Here is an 18,125-nt window from a genome sequence, read left to right as displayed (position 1 = left end):
TGTATCCCAAGAGGAATGCGCCTTGCAAGGCCATGAGGGGGTTGAGAGCTCCCTGTGAGAAGTTATCCCACGAGAAAGAGGGAAGGAGCCTCTGAACCTCACCAGTCCAAACCCTAAGTTATAGTGCCCAGATGCCCCCATCCCAAGACCCCTGCATTCCAGTGTACAAGCCCCAGACCACCGATCATAAAACTGTTAAATAGCCAATCTATCAGGAAGAATCACAACAGAAAGGCGGGATCACCACATCCTAAACCCCTGTGATTTGTGCTGCGAGGTGTCAGAGGGGAAAAGTAACAAATCTAAAACCAGGGTGGGGGGATTTGGGAAGACCTGACGTGTCTGGGATCGAGCAGGGGTTTGTAAGATATTGTGACCTTAAAAGTTCCTCTGCGCCCATATCTACAGTACCAGGTGCACATTAGGCCACAGATAGGGAATTCAATGGTTTGTGTTGATAATTTCCAATTAGGAGCTTTGTGCCTGATGATGTATGGAGAAGAACCCCACGTGGAAGAAGACGGACAGGAGAAGCTGGGACCAATGGCCTGGCATCCCTTATGGAGCAGGCAATATATGTGTAGGGTCGCACCAACCAGCCACCTTGATCTGTAACGTATGTAATCTACGTGACTAGTGACACTGTGCGCCTTTGTAATTTGTTGCTTATGCTATTTTCGTTAGTGCGCTCCATGTTAGTTCTTAGCTGGCATGTATTTTTCTTGGGTGTGATTAAACCTTGTTCTCCTTGCAAAGGCGAGTTGTATTTTTTCTAAGTGTGTGCGTTGGAGGTCTGCCAGATAAAGTCTGATACTGGTAAATGTATTCAGAGCTCCCCACCCCATTTGCACTCATGTACAAATGAATAAGCTTCTAACACAATCAACTCAGTTCCACCAGTACATGAAGAGAAAATAGCCCAAAAAAGCCCCTAATTGGAACCTTACAGATACCACGTGGCTGCGAAACGGACAGCCCAACACCTCACTTGCTTCTTCCAAAGCTGCTGATTGGAGCAAATATTGTTAGGGAACTCCTCCTCAACTGGTAGAATGGCGGAGGAGTTTGAAAAAAGAAACTTTAGTGGGTTGGCATTTTCATGCTGTGAAATTGTCGCTTGCTATGCCAATCAAATAATCTCAGTTCAGAAGCACACTTCCCTCTTCTATACTTCTATAACAATAGTTTTGGCAAGTTTGTGGCGCACGCTCCATAAAAATTCACCAAAACCCAAAAAGCAAAGCTGACTCTTCAAGTATATTTCGTAATGTCCTTGCATGTCACGCGCCGTGCACCTTGGCGCTTGTGGACCACTTGAAGGTGGTTCCACCATTAGACTGTTGCACTCTGTTTCCTCACTTCCTCATTCCCTGGTCTAGTCTTTCTGTCTGCTGTACTGTTTCTTTCCTACTTAGCCACGCCCCTCTGTTTCCGCTTTGCGTTGCAACTCTTTCGCTTTGCCTCAGGTTTACACGCTGGTGCTTTCTCTCTTGAGCCTGTAAGGTTTTGACTTTCTGTTTGCCCCGTCTTGCCTGCACCCTTTGCGTTCCTCCTCCCTCTAGCTTTCCTCTCCTTCTGGCTTGTTCTTTTCCCTTTCCCTTTCTTCCGGGCCTCGTTCCGTTCCGTTCTGCCTCCACCCGCTTACCGGTGTTCTCTCTACTCTGATGTTCTCTCCTTTGCCTCCGCTACCCTGCTATACTTGTTTACTCGCAGTACTTCCTTTCTGTCTGCTCTTTAGGGCAGTCTTCTTCACTACCGCTGCCCTCCTCCTCTTTTCGTCCTTCCGGTCAGGATTCTGCTGTCCCTTTCTTTCCTGTGCTTTCGGACTCATTCTTTCTCTGAATTGCCGTTCCTATTTTTCATGGTTACCGGATACCGAGGAGTCTTCCTCTCGAGGTCTGCCTAGTCTACTTGGGATCTTAAACTCCGGTCAATTAAACATTACTCACTTCAATCCTGTGGTTCCGACAAGATAATCTGCTTGGACACACCTTCGTCCTTCCCTTCCATCCTGAACTCTTCAGTACAATTCTCATCTGGTCTGTGATTGTAAGGGTACCATTCAAGCCATCGGAAAGAGAGTTTTTTTCTGCCCCCAGCTTTTTCCTCTCTTGGGATCTTACAGGAGGGGCCCCTTTTGCTTGACTCCACCGACAAGGCAGCAGAGTGGCTTCTTCTCGAGGGAGACCCTACCTCTTCAAGAAGAGACACAAAGACCACAAGAAGAAGAAGACCTATCCTCAGACGAGACAGGTGAGGAGGAGGGGGTATTCAGATCTAGGGACGAAGCAAAGAACATAGCTAAACATGACCAACCTGACATTGCACCCTCATGTTGGATGGAAAGGAGGTAGAGGAAAAGCTTGGGAGAAATATGGGAAAATGATTTCTGCACTGTTGCCAACACCCTAAGCATTCAGATGAATCTGCTTATAAGAGTTTCTATATGGTGGGGGAACCCACGAAGAAACCCCACACCTGAGCTCTTATGCAGTGCTACAGTCCAGTGGCTGTACACTTCATCATGGCACGTGGGGTTCAAAATTCTCATCCTCACCTACCTGTAAGTGCAATCTGTTCAAGACAACAGATCAATGAAGGCTGGTTTCTTTGACCAACTATAGGTTCAACCTGACTTGGAGCTTCTTTCTCAAATTTCGACCGGTCTCTCCAGTTTGTGTCTCTCTTGCACAAGCCATTTGTCCGAGTTGCTGCTGAAGCCACAGAAGCTCATGCGGATCCCAGGTATGTGTTCCCTTCACAGAACGCATGCAGTGACTCCACAATCTATCTCTGTTGTGTACAACGACAGATCAGAATCGCTGGGAGGAGTGCACAGAAGCAAACACAATATCCGCCACACTCCTCTCAGTGATACATTCAGGTTCATTGGAATGTTCTCATTAATGACGCTTGCACAAGGAGCAGGAATGACCTGAAAGAGAATGCAAATACTTCATACAAGGATGGTAACCATGCAGGAGTGCTGATCAGTAACAGGAGTGGACTGGGAACCCAAAGTTGTCCAGGAAATGTTTTTCAAAGTGGCCCCATAGTTCTCCATTGGAGCAAGCTCAACCAGTGTTTAATTTGTGGGGTAGCTTGCCAGGTCTCAGCCTCTGTACTTATTTCTGAGCCCTGGCACTTATCTTTAAGCCCAGCTTTATTATGCTGTGGTATTCTGGTAACTGTAAGTCAGTCATAGCAACATAGCAACCAACACCAGTGTGAACTGGCCAGGGCCTCTACACCTTGGGCTAGCGCATTGTTATTCACAAACCTGATGACCCAGGTTTGCAGCGCAGGACTATTTATCAATTTTCATGAAAAACAATGAGATGCAAGGCGACAATCATGGGCACTGATGCTAGCCATGTTTACACACTTCTCCACTCAGCCCGCATAACATTGCTGCACATTGTCTAGTGTAATAATCAGCAGGGTGGATTGACAACAACAGGACAGTCACCAGCCAATAGCCCCACCACAGGGGCAAGTCAATGAAAAGACTCATATCGAACAGGAGAGCCAGTCAATTGTTATAAGTTTCCGGGATACCCACTTTATCATTGTCAACTCCCACTATGCCCAGTAAAGAAATGTCAGTGTGTTGCGTTATGTTACTTGCTATTTGTAGTCCCATACTGCCATTCGTATTACTTCGAAGCACTGTTATGTTACATTATTCTTATACAATGCATCTGTTGCCACATATTGTTGAGCTAAAGAGCTCATAACAAGTCACAACAAACACAGGGTTAAGACCAGTCTAGCGATCCAAGGCAGAATAAATGTATTTTCAGATGTCCTCTGAAAGTGAAATGGTCAGAGTCAGTTCTGCGCTCAGCTGGGAAGGCACATCACAATTTCGTCACAATCTTACAGCTGTATCAGAGAACGTCCATCGATTGGACCCTAGGTTTCTTGAATCTACAGTTCTGAAGACGCCCCGCTGATGATGATCGTAGGTGTCATTTAGGGCAATAGTCAGTGTCAGAAATTCTCAACAAAGATCTATGGACCAAGTTCATGAAATGCCCAATGGACCATGTGCATGGATATGAATTTCATGCAGGTGTCCACCACCAGCCAATGGAGGGTATGCAGAGAAGAAGAACTATGATTGCACCACATTTTGGAGTTGTTTTGGTGACGCAGTTTGTATTTTTAATGCCTAAATAGGTTCTACTTACAAAATTGGGGTCTGGTTTAACCAAGGGAATTATTGCCAGGACTTGCATATGAAAAGTCAAAAAAGCATTGGCAAGGCCAACAGTTATGGCATTCATGGAATCAGTACTTTCCAGGAACTACTAAAATAGTACTACCTCTCATAAGATGCCAACAGTTGGTATATGAAGGCAGTGCCGCAATCATGGCCATCATCCTCTCACTCCCAGACTAGTCTAACTTGCTCTACCTAGGAGCAGCAACATATTAACTGAGAAAGCTGCAAACCTCTGCAGCTAGTCTCCTCCTTGCACTCTCCCGCAGAGAACACATCTCCCCAGTGCTCAGGACACTCCACAGGCTGCCGAGGAGTTGACCAGCCTCTTTCAAGGCCATGTGCAATACCCACCACACAATCCACAAGAAAGGCCCGGAATTTCTCAAAAACAAGCTCTCCCACTACCACCCCACCAGAAACCTCAGCTAAGGGTCTGCACACCTCCTGGTAGTCCCTCCTTTCAAGGTCTCCAGATTAGGAAGCGCCTGATTCTCTGTACTCACACCCACATTCTGGAGCTCCCTCCCTTACCCCCTTACCCTTCACCCCCCCACTCCCGAACCCCCACCTGCCCATCTCAGTCACTAGCCTCTTCTTCCTCAATCAGCCTGTTTCTGCCATCCAATTTTCCTTGTGGTATGCAAAGCACTCATGGATGACTCAGGTAGTCACTCCAGCAACTTGCACCAAGAATGGACCCTGACAGTGGGTCAGGTATTGGAACCATATGGACTGGGAGGGTGGCAATGCATCACACTTAAAAGTGTACCTTAAGAATATCAAGCTGATCGTGCCGAAGGAGGACATCCAGGTGCCTCAGACCCGTCGCTCAGGGCTGGCAAGGCAGGTAACTCTAAAGTACAGGATGGTAGGACAGGCCGCAGCACGTAATCATGAAACAGGGTCCTTGTTCTCACACTAGAAGGAACTAGGGATGACAATATCTGTCTCTCTCACTAAGAACCTCTGAGAGGGCGAATATTATGCACCCATCAAGCACTTAAATCTCCTGTGAGGCGCAGCAATGATCCTTGTACATAGATGGAACCCAGCAATTAGTCATTGTTGTTTGTACAATTAACCCATCTCTCTCCTGGAACACCACATCATTGCAACTTAGTGGATGGCCCGGATACACTCCATACCCCCTGCGCACACACACAACACAAACACTCTTGCACATCACCTCTGCCATAAGAATCACAGAAATTTGAACCGTAGTTTCCCAAATAACTCACTAATGCCTCAAACACCTCCCCCGCCCCCAGTCATCATATTACTCTGCTGCGCCCATACACACACTGTTAGACATGGGTGACTGCCAGGGTCTTTGCCACCCTCAGATAACTATAATGGCTGAAATGCACACACGCATAACAGCACCTCCCAAACTGTCGCCAAATTTCTGGATCCTGGTCTGTCCGAGGGCATTCAAACAAAAGCGTGCTGGCACCATAATTATGGTGAAAGGTGCTATAACAAATGACAAAATGAATGAATGAATGCATGAGTTCCAACACTGATTTGCATGGGTCTGGTCCCCTTCGGTAATGGCACAGACAAGCTTAAACATTGCTATGTGAAATGTTCCCTAGAGCTAGGCCAGCGGTTAAGATTAATTCTGGACCTTCCAACCATCAAATTCTTTGGTTATAGTTAGTCCCCCTAAGAGATAGGGTGTATGCCCAGAATTGGGTGCTTTGCTGTCTACCCCATGGGAAACCAAGCTTCACCTCCCTGATAAGACCCAACATGGCCGACACATGTCTGAGGTTACTTATGTTTTTATGCAGAAGGACATGTGCTTGCAGTGTGGGCTGGTTCTGCTTTGATTGGTGGTAGTTCCAATGCTAATTTAGAAAACTGGAGCAGCATGTGGATCATGATGACCATTTATGAAAGAAACAGGGATGGAGAAAAACAACAATTAATCAACATAACGTTTTGCCAAAAAAGCCAATTTTGACCAGCTGATCAAGCTTTCACCTCATTTTAACATAGAATAGAATTACTTACATAAAATTCTCTTCATTGAGTATATTGTGAGGACATTGTGCAGTCAGTGATCAAATTGTGTATGTTTCTTGATTGGAACTTGTACACAAAACATGAGACATGAACCATTGTACGAGAAGATGATACACTGAGGTCCGTTACACAGATAAGTCCTCTGATTTGCTTTATTCAGTTATGTTGACAATATATATTGTCCTCCCATTCAAATTTCTATATCCACAACCATGGAAAGACTTTGCACAGTCGGGAGACATTTAAGTTCCTCACTCAAAATGTACACTTGTTGTGCAGTTCCACCTCCAATCTATTTTAATGACCAGTTCCTCACTTTCTCCTGAGGTCTTCTCACGCCCACATGGAGGTATCCATCTCTAGCTCGGTGGTCTGTCTCCAATGGGTGTGTGGATTGTGCAAGAGTGGCCCCTCCCTCTCCCTTGGCTATTGGTGCTGATGAGCACTGACCTTTCTTCTATGTGTCAAAGCACTATGCCTTTGTATTTGAACTCCCACATTGTTCCCCAAGAATGGGTGTGCGCCACATTGTTGTTTTTAGTGTTGTATGGGGGTCCCGTGGTCGGAACCTCCCTGTGTGGCCTTAGCCCCCCCCATTCAGATGACTCTGGAGACAGGTGTATCTCATCCGGGCTCTACGCGTGCTCTCTACCAAGCTCACGTGACTGGCCCCGTTTATTGACAGTCTCACGCAACACTCTGCTGCATGCTCAACTTAATGGGACAACACAGTTAGCAAGGTTGCAGGCACCTAAAGTACAAGCAGCACACAAGCAATGAAAAGGAAGAATGAACAACAGTAGCGATGCACCGTACGATACTTGCTCCTGGGACCCTCTGCCTCTCATTGTCCCTTTTCACCTGCAATGCGCATGCTCAGTCCACCTTCACATCTCTGCATGCATCTTTTATGCGTAGTTAGTTATTCGAATACAAATCTCCTGATTGAACTCTCAATGGTGTAGGTGTTATGTACTTCGTGTACATAGTATTTACATTGGTAAATCAAAGGAACACTCAAAAGTATCTGGCGTGTTTACAATTTCCAGTGATAGTAAAGATTTGAATTGCTTATCTTGGGTGAAAAAATATAATTTCCAAGTTCATTAAAAAAAGTATCTGAATGCTTGTAAGGTTTTTCACTTTCGGATCACGACGAGGAGAATATGAAAGTTGGAGAAAAAGTAGAAGTGCGTGTGCAATATCTTGTGCTGCCGTATTTTGCTAGGTACTCTAGAGTGTTTTAAAACAGCGTTCCCGTTGGTGGCTACAAACAATGCATGTATTTCTCCTACAAGCTTGCGCCAAATGCTTCTCAAGCGCTCCCATGCTAAAATGTTGTTGGGAGCAAATTCAGTGTAAGTAGCAAGAGACCAGTTTCTTGCATGTTTTAAACTGCTCTCGCTGGGTGGATAAAAGTACATCTCAGTTCCTCTAATTATCCACCATCTCACTCTGCAAGACTTTACATGTGGTCATTAGTGAACAATAGTTTAAATGTAACCATATTCAGAGGTGGCGTATCTGTCCTGTTTTTAATGGTCTGTGCAACACTTGACCTCCCGATCCTTACTCACCACCCTCCATACCCATACTCATGCCTATTTTAAAACAAACATTGGCAATGCTAACAGTTTGGGCTTTTGTGTAGGCAATGGGAAAGGCACTTGTCAGGCACAGCCGTAGGGCTATTAATTGCCCATTGATGGTAGCAGCTGCAAAATGGCGCAAGGACCTGGGCATCTATTAGCAGTGCCTGGCAATGACTAATACTTCTACACAAACCAAGACTGTTGGCTTTGCCAATGCTGTTTTTTTAACAGGACTTCAGTGAATGACACACATAGTGCTGATAAATAGAGTGGCTGAAACCAGACCTGTTGAAGGCATTTGCATTACAGCAGTAGCAGGTTTACTGTTCCAATTAAGTCATTAACTCTCAGAAGACTGCTTTGAAAAAATACTGGCAGGCACTTGAGTGCAAGGTTCGATGGTAAGACTTGATTAAACCCGATTGGGCTGTGACGCCAATAGCAACTCCAACGAGGGGCTAGACCCCTCAGTCTAACATGCAGAGCCACTTGGCTTCCATTTGCCTCGGGGTAAGTGTTTCTGCCATGCCCGTGAACCCACCATCATTTTTGGTTTGATTTTTGTTTTATTTCGAGCTCTTCACACTCGTCTTTTCTCCCCGCTCACCTCCCTGCCTGCTTCCTAGTTCACCCACCCTCCTGGCCTGCTGCTGACCTCTGATGGGGCCGTAGGACACCTTTTTTAAGACACCCACTCAGGGCATCCTCTGCCTGTGCAGCCACCAGCTAAGGGCCACCAGGCAAAAGGAATCTCCTGCCGCACCCTGTGTTTGCCTGTGTTCGCATAGGATGCCTGATACAGACAGCCTACAGCGACTGATAAGGTAAGTGTGGTGCGGCCATTACTGTACTCCAATAAAACCCCACCAATCATATTACCTAATATAATATGCATACAATCATTTTAGTGAATTTGTGTAAGGTAGCCATATTTTGCATTTAGCCAAAGCGTTTAAGGTAGCCATATTTTGCTTTTAGCCCGATTGTGCAAGGTAGCTATATTTAACTTTTAGCCTAATCGTGTATGGTAACTATATTTTTCTTTCAGCAAGATTGTGTAAGGTAGCCATGTCTTGCATTTAGCCTAATTGTGTGAGGTAGACATATTTTGTATCTAGCCAAATAGTGTAAGATAGCCATATTTTGCCTTTAGCCAAATTGTTTAAGGTAGCCATATCTTACATTGAGACAAATAGTGTTAGGTAGCCATATCTTGCATTTAGCCTAATTGTGTCAGATAGCCATATTTTGCTTTTAGCCTAATAGTGAAAGGTAGCCATATTTTGCTTTCAATCAAATTATAAGAGGTATCCTTATCTTGCATCTAGCCAAATTGTGTAAGGTAGCCTTATCTTTCATTTGGCCTAATTGTGTGAGGTAGCCATATTTAGCTTTTTGCCAGATTGTGTAAGGTAGCCATATTTTGCTTTTAGCCACACTGTGTAAGGTAACCATATTTTGCTTTAAGCCATATTGTTTAAGGTAGCCACATTTTGCTTTTAGCCATCTTGTTTAAGGTAGACATATTTTGCATTTAGCCTAATTGTGTGAGGTAGCCAAATGTAGCTTTTAGCCAAATATTGTAAGTTAGCTATATTTAGCTTTTAGCCAAATAGTGTACGGTAGCCATTTCTTGAATTTATCCTAATTGTGTGAGGTGGCCATATTTTGCTTTTAGCCAGATAGTGTAAAGTACACATATTTAGCTTTTAACCAAATTGTGTATGGTAGCCATATCTTGCAATTAGCCACATTGTGTAAGGTAGCCATATTTTGCTTTTACCCACATTGTGTAAGGTAGCCATATTTCACTTTTAGCCATATTGTTTAAGGTAGCCATATTTTGCTTTAAGCCAGATTGTGTAAAGCAGCCACATTTTGCATGTAACCAAATTGTGTAAGGTAGCCATATCTTACATGTACCACATCGTGCAAGGTAGCCATATCTTGCATGAGCCTGGTAGTGTGAGGTAGCCATATTTAGCATTGAGCCTAATTGTGTGAGGTAGACATATTTTGCATCTAGCCAAATAGTGTAAAATAGCCATATTTTGCTTTTTAGCCAAATTATTTAAGGTAGCCATATCTTACATTTAGCCAAATAGTGTTAGCTAGCCATATCTTGCATTTATCCTAATTGTACAAGGCAGCCAGATTTAGCTTTTAGCCTAAGTGTGCAAGGTAGCCAAATTTTACTTTCAGCCAAATTATAAGAGGTGGCCATATCTTGCATCTAGCCAAACCGTGTAAGGTAGCCCTAACTTTCATTTATACTAATTGTGTGAGGTAGCCATATTTTGCTTTTTGCCAGATTGTGTAATGTAGCCATATTTTGCTTTTAGCCACACTGTGTAAGGTAGCCATATTTTGCTTTTAACCATATTGTGTGAGGTGGCCATATTTAGCTTTAAGCCTGATTGTGTAAGGCAGCCACATTTTGCTTGTAACCAAATTGTGGAAGGTAGCAATACTTACATTTAGCCAAATAGTGTAAGGTAGCAATATCTTGCATTTAGGCTAATTGTGTGTGGTGGCCATATGTTGCATCTAACCAAAAAGTGTAAGGTATACATATTTTGCTTTTAGCCTAATTGTGTAAGGTAGCCATATATTGCATTTAGCCTAATTGTGTGAGGTAGCCATATTTTGCTTTTAGTCAAATTGTGTAAGGTAGCAATATTTTGCTTTTAGCCAATTAGTGTAAGGTAGCCATATTTTGCATTTAGCCAAATTGTGCAAGGTAGACACATTTTGCTTTTAGCCAAATATTGTACCGTAGCCATTTCTTGAATTTATCCTAATTGTCTGAGGTGGCCATATTTTGCTTTTAACCAAATTATGTGAGGTAGCCATATCTTGCATCTAGCCAAGTAGTTTAAGGTATCCATGTCTTGCATTTAGCCTACTTTTGCGAGGTAGCCATTTTTGTCATCTAGCCAAATTGTGTTAGTCAGCCATGTTTTGCTTTTAGCCAATTAATGTAAGGTAGCCATATTTTGCACCTAGGCAAATAGTGTAAGGTAGCCATATCGTGCATTAATCCAAATTCTGTAAGGTAATCATACTTTGTTTTTAGCCTGTGTAAGGAAGCCATATTTTGTATTTAGCGAAATTGTGTAAGGCAGCCATATCTTGCATTTGGCAACATTGTGTAAGGTAGCCATATTTTGCTTTTTGCCACATTCTGTAAGGGAGCCATATTTTGCATTTAGCCAAATTTGAGTAAGGTAGTCATATATTGCATTTAGCATGTGTAAGGTAGCCATATTTTTCCTAAGTTGTCCTCTAATATCTACATATATCAGGCTCTGCTCCCCATTAAATTGGTAGAGATTTTCAAAATGTTTTCACTTTATGTCTGTCTACACTTTTAGGCCATGCTCTCCTTTCAACTCTTGTCGCCCTACTTCTCCTAACCAATTTCTCCACCATGCTGAACAATTCCAGGGCCAGAGTAACCCTCTGAAGCATCAGGAACTGGAGCCCACCCCTCCTCTCTTTCCAGCACCCCTATCCAACTCACCTCAGGTTGTCCCTTCCCATTCTCGCAATGAAAACCCCCCTCACTCACCACCATTCTCTGTGATCCCCACTCTCACTTCTGTAGAGTATCATTGCATTTTATTAAAAAGATAACACCATTCCTTGCAAATATTGGAAAGCAACAATGCAGGAAAGGGCAAGGGCCAGTGCCAGTTTCGACATAGTGTGGCAAAAATGTGACCAAGCATAAAAGGAAACCGGCACCACTTCTTACATTGCCCAGAAATCATTGCTAAGTTTACAAGAGAGCGCTTAAGGTATTCAACTGTAAATTCATAAACCAAAGTGGTGTCATGTCATTTCAAATGAAGCATCATATTTGGCCACGCCAATCAAGTTGCAGTGTAATTTGTTCAGAAAATGTGCAATAATATTAAATATAAAAGTGATGCCTTTATAAGCTGATTGTAAATGTATTAAATGTTAGTTATACGTGAGATTTTAAATAGGGAATACATGACTGTTTAAATTGGCATGGCCAAAATGGTATTCTATTGTAGCTTTGGCAATGCTGCATTTGCTGATACTTCATGGGAAACATTCGACACATTTATTTCTGTTTGGCCCACATACATTATTGAATGGAGACAGAGTTGAAATACTAGGAGTTTAGCTTGGTCATCAGAAGAAAACAGACCTATATCATTAAAGCCAACCATCAAAGAAATGCATTGCAGCCCCTATAACAAAGGCCCATCTGTTCAAAGCCTACGATTAAAGAGATGGGCCCATCTCAAGAGAAATATTCTTAGAGAAATACATGTAAACTATCCAAATAAGCTTCAGGCATGATTCTTTCAAGAGATATAATCTCAATTTATCACATGACATGTGACTTTGCTTTCAAGGCCAAAATGCACTTAAGATCTCACCTTTTCACATTACCTCTCCACATAAAATCAATAAGCTTCAGTCCTAATGGAAACTCAAACAAAGGAGGCCTGTCAGCCACCCTATTAATCGCTAAGTGAACGTTTGACAATGAGGCCCATGAAGGATTTTAAAAAAATGATTATGGATCCAATTCCACAACCAAATTACTTAGAATCAAACAAACAGGTGTTTTGAGATTGTGAGGTTTTCCTCTGCTAAATGTGACTGAACATGATGTTGTGATAAGTATTAATAATTAATAAAATCCTGAATAATAAAATGTATGTCATATTTCATCAAACATACTCATGTTGGGTGTTTCTGAATTCATGAGCATTGTGGTAATCCAAAAATCAATGTTTAATCAATGTGTCGTGTTGCTATGAGGATACATGGACACATGATGTTGAGCTCATAAATGTCCATAGTGCACAGCCTGTAGCATGTTCAGAAGTATGATCAACCGATTAAAATCAAGGGGTGTACTCTCTGAGAGTATCTGCCTATTGAGCAAACCAACATAAAGACTCAACCAATTAAAAGGTGCAATGGCACAATGACAGTGTGGGAATAAGGCACATTTTGTTAGTGGAAACACATAGGTAATTGCGAAGAGCTCAGGGTTTGTGGAGGCTGCAGAAAAAAGGAACACATTTTCCAAATTAATGAGTGCTGAGCATGGATATTATCTGAAGGTGATTGGGCTGTATCCATGAGGCAGCCTGGAGCATATTTTACCTGGGGTAGACTTCCTTTTCTGCAGGAGGGAGAGTGAGATAAGAAAGGCATAGCTGACAGAAAATTGCCTGCTAACTCGCAAGGGTCCTTGCCGGCTCTGTGCCATGAAATAATTATTCAAAAGTGAGCATGTAAATTCCCCAAATGTAATTCGATATATAGGGCTGTGCCCACTAAAACTATTTCTCTGCTCAGTCCCAGGACTGGGTGGATTGCCAATTGGGGGCGGGGAGTCCTTCATTACCAATAGTTTGTTTTCACATTTTGGTGTGAGATGCAACATTGCTTTCTCACTGTATCAAAACCAAGTGAAATATGATTTATTGTAGAACACACCGCATTCTTCTGTGCCCAGTGGACGATAAACTATTATGAACAGAATGGGAGTAAGTTATTGTAGCATGTTGGTTTGAATTATATCCTGCCTTCGCTGTATTCAAAGCCACGTGAAATTGCATTTGAATAATAACAAATAGAAGTTTTGCTTCTATTTGTGCTATGTGTGTAGTGTAAAACAGAGAGCATTTCTCAGCTCTTGGATTGCAGCATTTTGTAGATCATAGCTAAATAAATCAAATCCTTTTATTTCCAGAGGCACAGTCAAAGACTGGGACTGTCAACTGGTGCGCAACACTTCATATCCAATAGTCTATTCATAAATTAAGACCTACGAAGGCCTAGTCATATAAAAAGAGACATACTGAGATGAAAGATGGAGGGAGCTTAGCTAGGTCATTTCCATTTCCATGGAAAAGATACAGCTAAAAGTGGAGAGTAACATGTCACCAATGACTTTTGGTAGAAGAGAGAGGACACTGAATTAGATACACCCAAATCATCCAAGAAAATTTGGGCATAAATATTGTCATTTCAGAAAATCAGAAACTTGTGTGGAAAGATATACTTGTGTGGAAAGATATGGTAGAAAAATCTATATTTTATGCAATCTAAATCGATAGCACAGCCTCTCTAAACTCAAGCTTGTGGGTTTTGTTGTCAGCCAGAATATTGCTTATATTTTATTTACATGTGTGCATTCTAGAAACACACAGCACCACATCTACATGTAGGGGGAATTCCTTTTAAATGTGTTTCACATTAATCTAGTTTCTTTCTACACAACCATTGACTGATACATATACTTGCTGCTGATATTAAAAATAAAGTGTTGTTATTTGCCATTTATACAAGAAAATTATCTCTATGTAAATGGTATGTCAAGCAGTTGAATACACTTGCCGATAAGATGTGATGTAATAATAGACTTAGATTGTGTTGTTTAGATTGTGTTGTTTAGAAATGAGACTGTCCTATTAGAAATATTTAGACATATAATAATCTGATTGATGGAAGGACTGCATATGTGCACTCTACCTTGGTGTGACTTGGACAGACCAGACAGGCCAATTATTGTTTGTGTAAACCAGCTACAAATGAACATATATTTTACTGTGGTGACTTCCCCAGATAAAGTTCGGGCACCACCTTTGATTTTCATTTATTTAAATAAGTCAAGTTGTAATGCTAACTACAGCTTGTTTCTGTCACAGCACTGCACAGTGTGAGTTTAAACCCAGTGGTTTAAAATTAGGGTGTGCACCTAAGAAATATCTTTGAGTCAATTCACAAAAGACCTTTCAATTCAGACACCAAATGTGGTCCAATTTGGCGTGGAAGTATGGGTGACAAGAAGTCATTTAACAAAGGGTTGTAAAAATCCTATGCAAGTGAACTACAATTGAAGACTTCCTCAGAGATAATGTCAAAGTATATAGAATTATTTAGTTTAATTAATTTAAAAGAGGCTCAGAGTGGGGTGTTAAAAAGTAAGGCCTCTAATTCTATGTTCCAGGGCATGTCTGGTCTTAGTTTGCACCCAGTCTGCTAGTGTATTAGGATTCTTGAGCTGATTTGTCTGCGAAAAGTGTCTTGACATGTTGCAACAGCTAGGATGATTTCCTTTCAGGGTTTCCTCAGGGCAATAAGGGATATTTTGCTAATGTTTGACAATTAGGATTTTATGAGACAAAGGCAGAGTTCCAGTCTATGTGGTTACTAGTCAGTGATGCAATCAATAGATGTAACCGTGTGTAAGAACTGTTTGCCATTCTTCTGTTTATTGACTGCATACTTGCCATGTTAGCTGCATAAATCCATTGCAACTCTAAGAACGTGACAAATGATGCATCCCGCCCAGGCAATGGGTATAACCTTCATATGTCTGGCCAGCTAAAAAGTGTCACCGAATCCTTTGTTGGAGCCTAGTTGATGGTACTGGGGTAAGCCTGGGGGCCGGTTGTCACCACCTCCTCCTTGAAACAGACACAGAGATAGTACACAGAGGATCCCCTAGACTCCCCAGTCCATTACCTGTCCTCTGGTCAAGTCTTACATTAGGATTCCTGCTAGACAGGAGACCGTCCTGTGTAAGTCCCCACAAGCTAACCTAGACCTATAAACCAGGAACCCTCAGCATGGTAAGGAACTGGGGAGAGGAGTAATGAAAACGACATAATTGTTGGGTCCACTGGGAAGGGGAATGGGGAGAATCCTATCACAACAGGACTCTGGGTAAAATGCAAAGCCAGATAGAGTATTTAAGCCTATCCCATAACTAGGCAGACCTGCGTTTTCCTCACTATAGAAACCCCAGGAAGACAAATGATTTCAGCCGGTGAGACATACAAAGTACTGAATGATCCCCATTTTTCCAACCCCATTGGATAGCTGCAGCAGCTCCCCGCGAGCCAGAGAACACTAACTTCTGTACTTGTGTCAGAAAGGGACAATCAGAGCATGCTGTGCTTCCCCACTCCCTGGTTCACAAGTTGTATTCATGAGATTCCATGAAGAGAGGCCAGCGTAGGAAAGTGAACACTTACTGAAAACAGATAAAGAGAATGGCAAGGAGTGGGCGAGCGATCTGCTCCTTGAACACTGAACACATTTATTCAAAATTGCTGGCCCTGGGCTTTAACAGCTCAGGCTGTGGACTTGCATTGTTACATGGATACCAATAAGTGACAGCTACGAGATCTTCAGTCTGGTCGCAGGTCACCCAATCACAGCACTCCCTGGATCAGGAGCTACAGTTGACATATGGAATGCATGCTAGAAGAGGTGCACCCACTGCCTTATACAAGCTCTGAGACTTTGTAGAAGGTGTGGGAGGCAGGAGTTGGAAGCAGAGTGATCAGGTGCGTGTGCGGTGGTGTAGCGTGTGGGTTACAGACTGGAATGAGATGACAGGGTAGAAGAATGAGATGGCAGAGAAGTGTGATGATGTAAATGGGGCCAACATCACATCATGCACCATCCCTCACACCCCCAGTATGTGAATGCAAATATAGGCTAAGAAAGCTAACTTAATGAATGGGTTTAGGAATTTTATCTGCCAGGACTGTTTTTAAGAAGCCTGAATACAAGCAACACAGTAACACAATTAGAATAGGGGCAAGTGATTTATCTGTTAGAATGTAAACACAAGTACAGTAGAATCAGTCTGCAACACAACAGATAGTTGTGCCACATTGAGGCAGTTAGGTTGCAGCATACACTGAGAAGATCACTGAGAAACATAGGGTGCTGAACACACTGACAAGATTACTAAGAGATGCACACACGATGAAACAATTTCCCTGAAGAACTATTAATGTAGCATTGAGCAGGTTATGCCATTTTACAGCAAAGCCCCAATAGAAACTGCACAAAGTGTTATTTTAGGGCTGCCACGTCTCAGTGCTTAGATCTATCCAACTTCATGAAAAGCCCATTCTCGCCTGAATGTATGAGGCAGCCAAGGTTACAGTGGAAGGGATTAAAAAATAGTGCTCGATGGAACGGTGCAGAGATGTTATGCCCATGTCACAAGAGTAGATATGTAGAAATTATATCTGGTCCAAACTATAATTGAATAAAGACACAGAGGCCTTGATCACCAGGTACACGGTGCTCCAGAAATATTGGCAAAGTCACTAAACTAAGTTGTATGCACAGTGCCCCTATGCCAATTAGTGCCACTACACGCTGTACTAAATACAGTAAAATAGAAGAAATGATTGTGGCAAACAGAGCCCCATAAAGACTGTTATACATCCCGTGACCCAATTAAAAGATTATGCACCTGTGTCGGCAGCGGTTATCGAGACAACAGTTGCTAACTAGAGTATTCATGGTTGGGGAAGCTGTCTGGGACAAATGGGGCCCTAGCATGAGAAATGAGATGGAGGTATTTTTTTGTTCTTGAAAACGGGGGTTTGATCTCTTTATTACCGGTCAGTAAATCAAAAAATAAATTGAACTATCTAGGACAGTTGCAATATTCAAAGACACCTTAAAAGGTGCCATCCAATGGCAGGGAAGTATTCTTATCATTGATGTGATTTTAATGAAGACTATACTTTGGGGATGAACCTGGGTGGGGTTGTAAATAATGCATTAGCCAATGATAGCCTACAATGTATAGGGGTATGTAGGGGTTTTGATTATAGTTGCCAATTATTATGTTAGAAAATGTCACATGTATTATTTTTTGTAACTATCTTGCTTGACTCCTGGCCGACACTTTGTTTTTAATAAAGTAATAACATTGTTTTTTCTTGCACTTGGCAACTTCCTTATTTCTTGGTAATGGACTGCTTTGCATGCATTAGTACAGAAGCAAAAAGAGGTAGTGAGGAGACAGGACAGTGGACTGGAGGTATGGGGATAGAGAAAGGTGGAGAGGGTAGAACAAGTGACAAAAAGGAGGTTGCAAGGCACATCAGGAGAACAACAGAGAAGAGAAAGAAAATCACAAGGACAAAAATAAACTGGAAGGGAGGAGATAATCAAGAACAGGACATGGGAAGCAGTGAAAGGGAAAGAAAAGAGAAATTATCAGGAGGAGTGGGGGAGAACAACTGAAAACAAAGAGAAAGAGACTTAAAGAGTGTCGTCCATCAGTAGGAGGAGGAGGGATCAACCAAGGAGAAAGACATAGATGTTGTAAGAAATCTAAACAGGTGGGGAACCAGGTGAAAGGTCGAATGGGGAAGGAGAAGAGGCAAAGAGCATTGTGTGATGTCCAGGAGGAAAGAACATGAAGAAGGCAAGAGGAGAGAGTGAGGAGGAGGTGGTACCCA

The sequence above is a fragment of the Ambystoma mexicanum genome, chromosome 5q (assembly GCF_040938575.1).
Source record: "Ambystoma mexicanum isolate Mex_15411 chromosome 5q, UKY_AmexF1_1, whole genome shotgun sequence".
Lineage (NCBI taxonomy): Eukaryota > Metazoa > Chordata > Amphibia > Caudata > Ambystomatidae > Ambystoma > Ambystoma mexicanum.
The sequence above is the reverse complement of the archived record's forward strand: the minus strand, read 5'-3'. Positions refer to the sequence as shown.